The sequence below is a fragment of the Prionailurus viverrinus genome, chromosome C1, assembly GCF_022837055.1.
Source record: "Prionailurus viverrinus isolate Anna chromosome C1, UM_Priviv_1.0, whole genome shotgun sequence".
NCBI lineage: Eukaryota > Metazoa > Chordata > Mammalia > Carnivora > Felidae > Prionailurus > Prionailurus viverrinus.
The window spans coordinates 119,657,369-119,664,930 of NC_062568.1; the positions used below are offsets into that span (position 1 = coordinate 119,657,369).

Here is a 7,562-nt window from a genome sequence, read left to right on the forward strand (position 1 = left end):
TATTGAGGTCCTCTGACAATGAATGATTACTTAGCTCTCTCAGACTCCCCCAACCACGCTATATGATTTCTCCTCTTTTATCTTTTTATCTGTGTAGTTATCTCACAATCTCATTTCAATCAGTATTCAATAGCTCCCTAATTAGAACCATGTAAAAGCTATTTACTGTTGTGTCACATAGTATACTGTTATGGCTGCTTCCTTGTTCAGCTTTGGTTTTTCATATGGTTAATAGTTGCCTTCTTTTTTTCCCATTTCCTTGTTCAACTTTAGTTTTCACATGGTTCATAATTGCCTTCATTTTTTCCCCATTTTCTTAGTATTCAGTCTACTAATGACTGGCTCAATCTCCCCATTTCTTCCAGCAACTTCTCAAATGCAGTTTGGTATCATCTACACACACACACTCTCTCTCTCTCTCGCCCCTCCCCCCCTCCACCAGAGAGTTGTCTTCTGAACTTTAAATCTCCCTGTTCTATAAACTGTTTACTGTTTAGGTCAGCTACACAGCTCTTGTCCTGAGACTTCTATTTACTAACCTGGGCATTCCTTTCACTTCTTTCCTTCTTGGGCCTCATGCTTCCTCTTTCCTCGTTTGGTAGAGCATATTGCCCAGTAGTTTCTGTAGACATGATACAATGGAGTTAGGTTTGTTGAGGTTTTTGTAATTCTGAAATATCTTTATTCTAACATCACACATCATGATAGTTTGACTAACTGTATATTCCTAGAGTGGAAATGATTTTTCTTCATAATACTGAATGTAGTTCTCCCCTGTCCTCTAGCATTCAGGGTAGCTTCTAATTCTAAACTTCTGTATATAACCTGGTTTTTTGTCTGGAATATTTTTCTATTAATTCTTTACCCCTGGTATATTGAAATTTCATGAGGATGTGTCTTGGTGCAGCCTTTTAAAAGGTTTGTTTCGGGAGGAACACTTTTTGGACTTTTAATCTAGATACTTTTGTACTTTGGTTTTCCAAAATATCATCAAATGATGTCTTTGTTTTATCCATTTTCTCTGTTCTGTCTTTCTACAAACTCTGCTGGTTTGCTATCAGAGGTAGAATCCTCCAATTTCCCTATCTTTTCTATATTATTATTATTCATATCTTTATCTCTGTGTCCTACTTTCAGTGGGATTTTTCCAACTTAATCTTCCAATCCTTTTGAATTTTTAATTTTAGTTATATTGCTAATTTGCAAGAGCTTTTTCTTATATTCTTACTGTTTCTTTTTTATAGCATCCTTGTTTCTCTGAGGATGCTAATTATTGCTTTCTTTAAAGTTCGTTTTCTTCTGCTCCTTGTTTTTTTCTTTTCTCTCTGATTTTTATGCTGTAGACATTTCTGAAAATCTAGACCACTTAACTTCTGTTCACTTTTAAGACTAAAATGATTGGAAGACTGATGGGAAGTCTTCTGTGATTAAGCAAGGCTTAATGACTGCTGGAGTTCAACCTATGGGCTGGATGTTTTTTCCTTGGGGAAATATACGTGTGTGTGTATGCATGTGTGTGTGTCTGTCTCTTTTCCTCCTCCTTCTGCTGGGGCAATTTGAGATTCTCCAGAGAAGGACAATCCAGTCTCCTCTCATGAGGGTGTAAGTGTGGCAGCTGGTATCTAGGGGGTAGGGTAGGGGACTGTGTGTCTCACTATTCAGGATGCAGCGTCTCACGGATTTCCTGTCTTTTCAGTTGACCACCTCAGCCAAGCCTTCTGATATGCCTGGTATCTCTGAATTCAGAGGCACTCTGGTTCAGTTGTTCTCAAGAATAAATCCCTTCTGGGGTGCTTGGGTGGCTCGGTCGGTTAAGCATCTGACTTTGGCTCAGGTCATGATCTCAGAGTTTGTGAGTTCGAGTCCTACATCAGGCTCTGTGCTGACCACTCAGAGCCTGGAGCCTGCTTCAGATTCAGTGTCTCCCTCTCTCTCTGCCCTCCCCTGCTCGTGCTCTGTCTGTCTCTCTTTCAAAAGTAAATAAACATTAAAAATTTTTTCAAAAAAGAATAAATATCTTCTTTCCCACCAAAGTGAGGGAGGGATAGTCACCTGGATGGGCAGAGTTGGGGTCTGGAGGTCTAACTGATCCTTTTACAGACTTCCGACCTATTCCCCCGTTCAACTATGGCACACTTCCATGCACCTGGTACTCCTGGGATTTTCATCTTTTTTGGGTTTTCAAAGTGAATAGAATTGCTTCTCACTAATTCGCCCATCCAAAGACACTTAACTGTATTCATTTTAAGCTTTCTCTGTTCTGTTACATCAGTTCCCAACATCCCATGTAGTTTTTGTCTTTATATATTGAGGTTTGGGATTATGTATGTTTTCCAAGTTTCACCAGTGATGGAATGCATATTTTATTCTAGTCCTTCTTAGAGCTTCAGTGATTTTTTTTTAAGAGAAGTAAGCAGAAGTGTCAACTTAAAACCAAAAGATCCTGCCCTTTCCTGTCGTTGGCTGTGTGGAGTCAGCTCCTGGGTCTCTGACACCTGAAAATTGAGAGCTTCTTCCTGGCCTGGCAGCTGTACTTGGGAGTCTCGCACCTGTCACCATGCCATACAACAAATATATTGAGTTACACCATAAATCTATGGATATTCTTTGGATTATCATGAGAAAAAGATACAGAAAGAAGGTCGAAAAAGCTCATGAATGTTTAAACAAGGCAAAAAAGATGATTCGTCGAAAAACCAAGCTTTGCCATAAACAGCACCATGCCGAGGAAACACAAATGAAAAAGACTCAGGATACATGAAGAGGGAAACCCTAAACAAAAGAATGATGAAAAGACTTCAAAAGAAGCAGTACCTGCGTATCTTCTGGAGAGGGAGGCACAGTCCAAAATGAAGTGCTTTCCAGTAAGATTAAACGAGAAAATGGGGCACCTGGGTGGCTCAGGCAGTTAAGTGTCCAACTTTGGCTCAGGTCATGATCTCACAGTTTGTGAGTTCGAGCCCCGCATTGGGCTCTGTGCTAACGGCCCAGAGCCTGGAGCCTGCTTTGGACTCTGTGTCTCCCTCTTTCTCTGCTCCTTTCCCACTTGCATTATGTTTCTTTCTCCAAATAAATAAATAAACAAATAAACATTAAAAAAATTTTTTTTAAAGATTAAACAAAAAATGGAAAGAGAAAGTAGAAAAATGGGAAGTCCCTCTACCCAGAGTTCATGACCAGGGAGAAACAGAAGTGTTAAAAGTTATTTGAACAGGAAAGAGAAAGAAAAAAAGCATGGAAGAGGATGGTTACTAAAGACTGCTTTATTGGAGATGGCTTTCCTTGGAAACCACCTAAATATGAAAGATTCATTAGGCCCAGGGGCTTACGTTTCAAAAAGACCCATGATACAACCTGAACTGGAAGCCACCTTTTGCCTGCCAATTCTTGTTGTAAAGAAGAAATCCCTTGGGGCGCGTGGGTGGCTCAGTCGGTTAAGCGTCCGACTTCAGCCAGGTCACGATCTCGCGGTCCGGGAGTTCGAGCCCCGCGTCAGGCTCTGGGCTGATGGCTCAGAGCCTGGAGCCTGTTTCCGATTCTGTGTCTCCCTCTCTCTCTGCCCCTCCCCCGTTCATGCTCTGTCTCTCTCTTTCCCAAAAATAAATAAAAGTTGAAAAAAAAATTAAAAAAAAAAAAAGAAGAAATCCCTCTTTCCCACTTACAATTTTGGGTGTTATTACCAAAGGTCCATTCACTGAGGTGAATGTGAGTGAATTGGACATTGTAACACAAGGAAGCAAGGTTCTTTGGGGAAAATATGCCTGGGTTGCCAACAGTCCTGAAAATGATGGATGCATAAATGCAGTCTTGCTGGGTCAACAGCAATTTCATGCAAGTAACTCTTTATGATTACTGAAGACTGCACACCAATCAGGAGAACCGCCATTACTGTGATGTTTGTGAATACTACCAGGCAGCTTTGCAGGTCTGCAGTCATCAAGAGAACTATTTATTCTCTTGTAAAAAAAAAATATATTAAAATAGAGAAGTTTCACAAAAAAACAACTTAGATACCCCCACCCCTTCCTTGTGCCTTCCACATCCACTGCTTAATCTACTTTCTCATTGACTTTTAAGTATCCTCTAGCTGCTTTCCTGGTCTCCAATGTCTTTCCCCTCTAATTCATCCTTTACAGATAACCTGATCTGATCACATACCTCCCCAACTCAAGACCATTCTATGTCTACTCATAACAAACAGAACTATGTCCTTACCAGTTTGGTTTCAACCATCCTTTCCAGTCTTTCATTTACCTCTAGACTCATAAACTCGATTTTCAACATGTATCTACTGAAAAGTTACTATATTCCAGGTCCATTGGAGGCATTTGTAGATACAAAGATGAAAACACAGTTCATGCGCTCAGAAATCTCAGAGTCGCAGATAAGTAAAGACTGCTTCCCATCCCCACATCTGTCTGTTAAAATTCTGTCCATTCAAAGTCAACCTCAAGCAACAAGCCTCCTCTGTCTTCGTGTTGGAATTAATCTCTTCCATCCCCAGGCTCCCCTGAGCATTTCCCTGTACTGCTATTAGAACATTGAATCCAGATTACCTTGAATAGGCCTGTAGATATGTTTTCTCCCTCACTTTATGTAAGACTCCTTTGTGGTAGGGACAACAGAGATCTCTGTCACATCAGGAAAGAGTTCTGCATAAAGCAGGAACTCAATAAAAATGTATTGAGAATATTAAGTTTTCCTGTTACTGAATTCAAGGAAGAAGTGTTTGGTTGGTATTTATATGAGGGACACTGAATTGCTTTATTTATTCTTTTGACATTCAAACATTTATTAACCTGCTGTGGACCGGGCCTGTGCTATGGACCGGGCACTGTGGTTACAAAGATGAAAAAGGCACAGTTGTGTCCTGAAGTGGCTCACGGTCCAGGGAGAAGAAGACAGTAGTGCAAATAATTGCAAAAGCATGAGACAGGGGCTATAATAGAGGCAGAGCAGGGCAGGAAGAACTTAGAGCCCTGCCTGCAAAGGGGGGCAGAGCAGAAAGAAGGTGATATCCAGCCAACATGTGAAGGATGGAGAGCAGTTCCCTAGAGAGAGAAGGAATAAAAAGGAAATCCTAACAGATGTTATTTTCTCTTTTGGCTGTAGTGAGGGGGGGACCCCAGTTCTTGTTCAAACAGATTCACCCTTTCAATATTCAAATGCTTGTGAAGGACCTACTTACTGTGAGCTGGGTCCCCTGCTAGGCAGATATTTTTAATATACGTTCTCTAAAAAGCAGATAAAGGAACTTCACATTTTAATTCAAAGGGTTTTATGAAGAACTGCAATAATGTAGTCCAGATAAGTGTTCTGATGATTTCTTAATTCAAAGAAAAAGCTTAGAAGAATGCATGTAGCTAACGTATCCATTAGGCAGTTTCTCTCAAATATCTGCTGTCCCCTGCAAGCATTTGGCAAGAGCTGCATTGCAATCAATTCCTGGTTGAATTATCTGATGAGGGTCGGAAATGCCATTATTCTGAGTTGTTGATTAAAGAGGGATTCACATGCTGTATATACCAGATGTGCAGGAGGTGGGGCCGACGGCCTGTGCTGAATGATTAGGGAGCCTGATTTGTATTCTCTCTCAGAGGCAGGGGCCATGAACTTCTCATAGTGGCTAAGGAAGGAACTGTGCATGTGTCCGTGTGTGTGTGTGTGTGTGTGTGTGTGTGTGTGTGTGTGTGTGTATAATAGTGACCTCATGCCAAGCAACGCATTAGACATTATGTTCTTAAATTTACACTGTAATCCTTTTGAGATATATGTGTTATGGAGATGCCTGGTGACACAAAGTATTATTTAATTTATCTATTATAATTATTGTGATGATTTATGTGGCAATTTTAGCTGGGAAACTGCCAGCCAGTTCTCAGTATAAGTAGACACAGTCACATTGGGACATCTTTCTGTCTAGGGAAGGGTCACTAGAGTAGTTTCTCCAGTAAATGTAATGACAAGCAGGCACTGCATGCCCCAGGGAAGGTTATATAACAGCACCCACTTGGTGATCGACTGTTTTTCCCTCCTAATCTCTCCAAATCTGGGGAGCTTTTAGGTAGAAAGGGACTGTGAACATCCAGGGAGCTAAGGGGTAAAGACCCTTCTTTTTGAGGTTCAACATGATTAGAACTTCTTTAAATGAATGTTCTCCTGACTTCAATGTTAACTTCACAAGAACAAGGTTTACCTCTGTGTCCACAGGACCTAGATGGTAGCTAGCACTAGTAGGTGCTCAATAAATACCATTGGGTGACTCTTATCCCCCAGTTCTTTACTCTATACCCTCCTCCCAAGTTTTCCAGAATAAACTTTTACCCTCCCTTTTTTATGAATATTATATAATTTATTAAATAATACAGCTCTACATGGAGGATATTTCCTCCATTTTTTAATTATTTTTTTAAATATGAAATTTATTGTCAAATTGGTTTCCATACAACACCCAGTGCTCAACCCAACAGGTGCCCTCCTCAATGCCCATAACCCACCCCCCCATCAACACTCAGTTTATTCTCAGTTTTTAAGAGTCTCTTATGTTTTGGCTCCCTCCCTCTCTAACCTTTTTTTTCTTCCTTCCCCTCCCCCATGGTCTTCTGTGAAGACTCTCAGGATCCACATAAGAGTGAAAACATATGGTATCTGTCTTTCTATGACTTATTTCACTTAGCATAACACTCTCCAGTTCCATCCATGTTGCTACAAAAGGCCATATTTCATTCTTTCTCATTGCCACATAGTATTCCTTTGTGTATATAAACCACAATTTCTTTATCCATTTGTCAGTTGATGGACATTTAGGCTCTTTCCATAATTTGGCTATTGCTGAAAGTGCTGCTATAAACATTGGGGTACAAGTGCCCCTGTGTATCAGCACTCCTGTATCCCTTGGGTAAATTCCTAGCAGTGCTATTGCTGGGTCATAGGGTAGATCTATTTTTAATTTTTTGAGGAACCTCCACACTGTTTTCCAGAGCAGCTGCACCAGTTCGCATTCCCACCAGCAGTGCAAGAGGGCTCCCGTTTGTCCACATCCTCGCCAGCATCTTTAGTCTCCTGATTTGTTCATTTTAGCCACTCTGACTGGCGTGAGGTGATATCTGAGTGTGGTTTTGATTTGTATTTCCCTGATGAGGAGAGCTATTGAGCATCTTTTCATGTGCCTGTTGGCCATCTGGATGTCTTCTTTAGAGAAGTGTCTATTCATGTTTTCTGCCCATTTCTTCACTGGATTATTTGTTTTTTGGGTGTGGAGTTTGGTGAGGTCTTTAAAGATTTTGATACTAGCCCTTTATCCGATATGTCATTTGCAAATATCTTTTCCCATTCCGTTGGTTGCCTTTTAGTTTTGTTGGTTGTTTCCTTTGCTGTGCAGAAGCTTTTTATCTTCATAAGGTCCCAGTAATTCACTTTTGCTTTTAATTCTCTTGCATTTGGGGATTATAAAGTAAGAAATCACTGCGGCTGAGGTCAGAGAGGTTTTTTCCTGCTTTCTCCTCTAGGGTTTTGATGGTTTCCTGTCTCACATTCAGGTCTTTATCCATTTTGAGTTTATT

The 7,562-nt window shown here is 40.6% G+C and overlaps 1 pseudogene; it reads left to right on the plus strand.

Moving 5' to 3' along the window:
• The first annotated feature begins 2,557 nt into the window (after positions 1-2,557).
• Positions 2,558-3,849, plus strand: LOC125171691 (ribosome biogenesis protein NSA2 homolog; annotated as a pseudogene).
• The last annotated feature ends 3,713 nt before the right edge of the window (positions 3,850-7,562 follow it).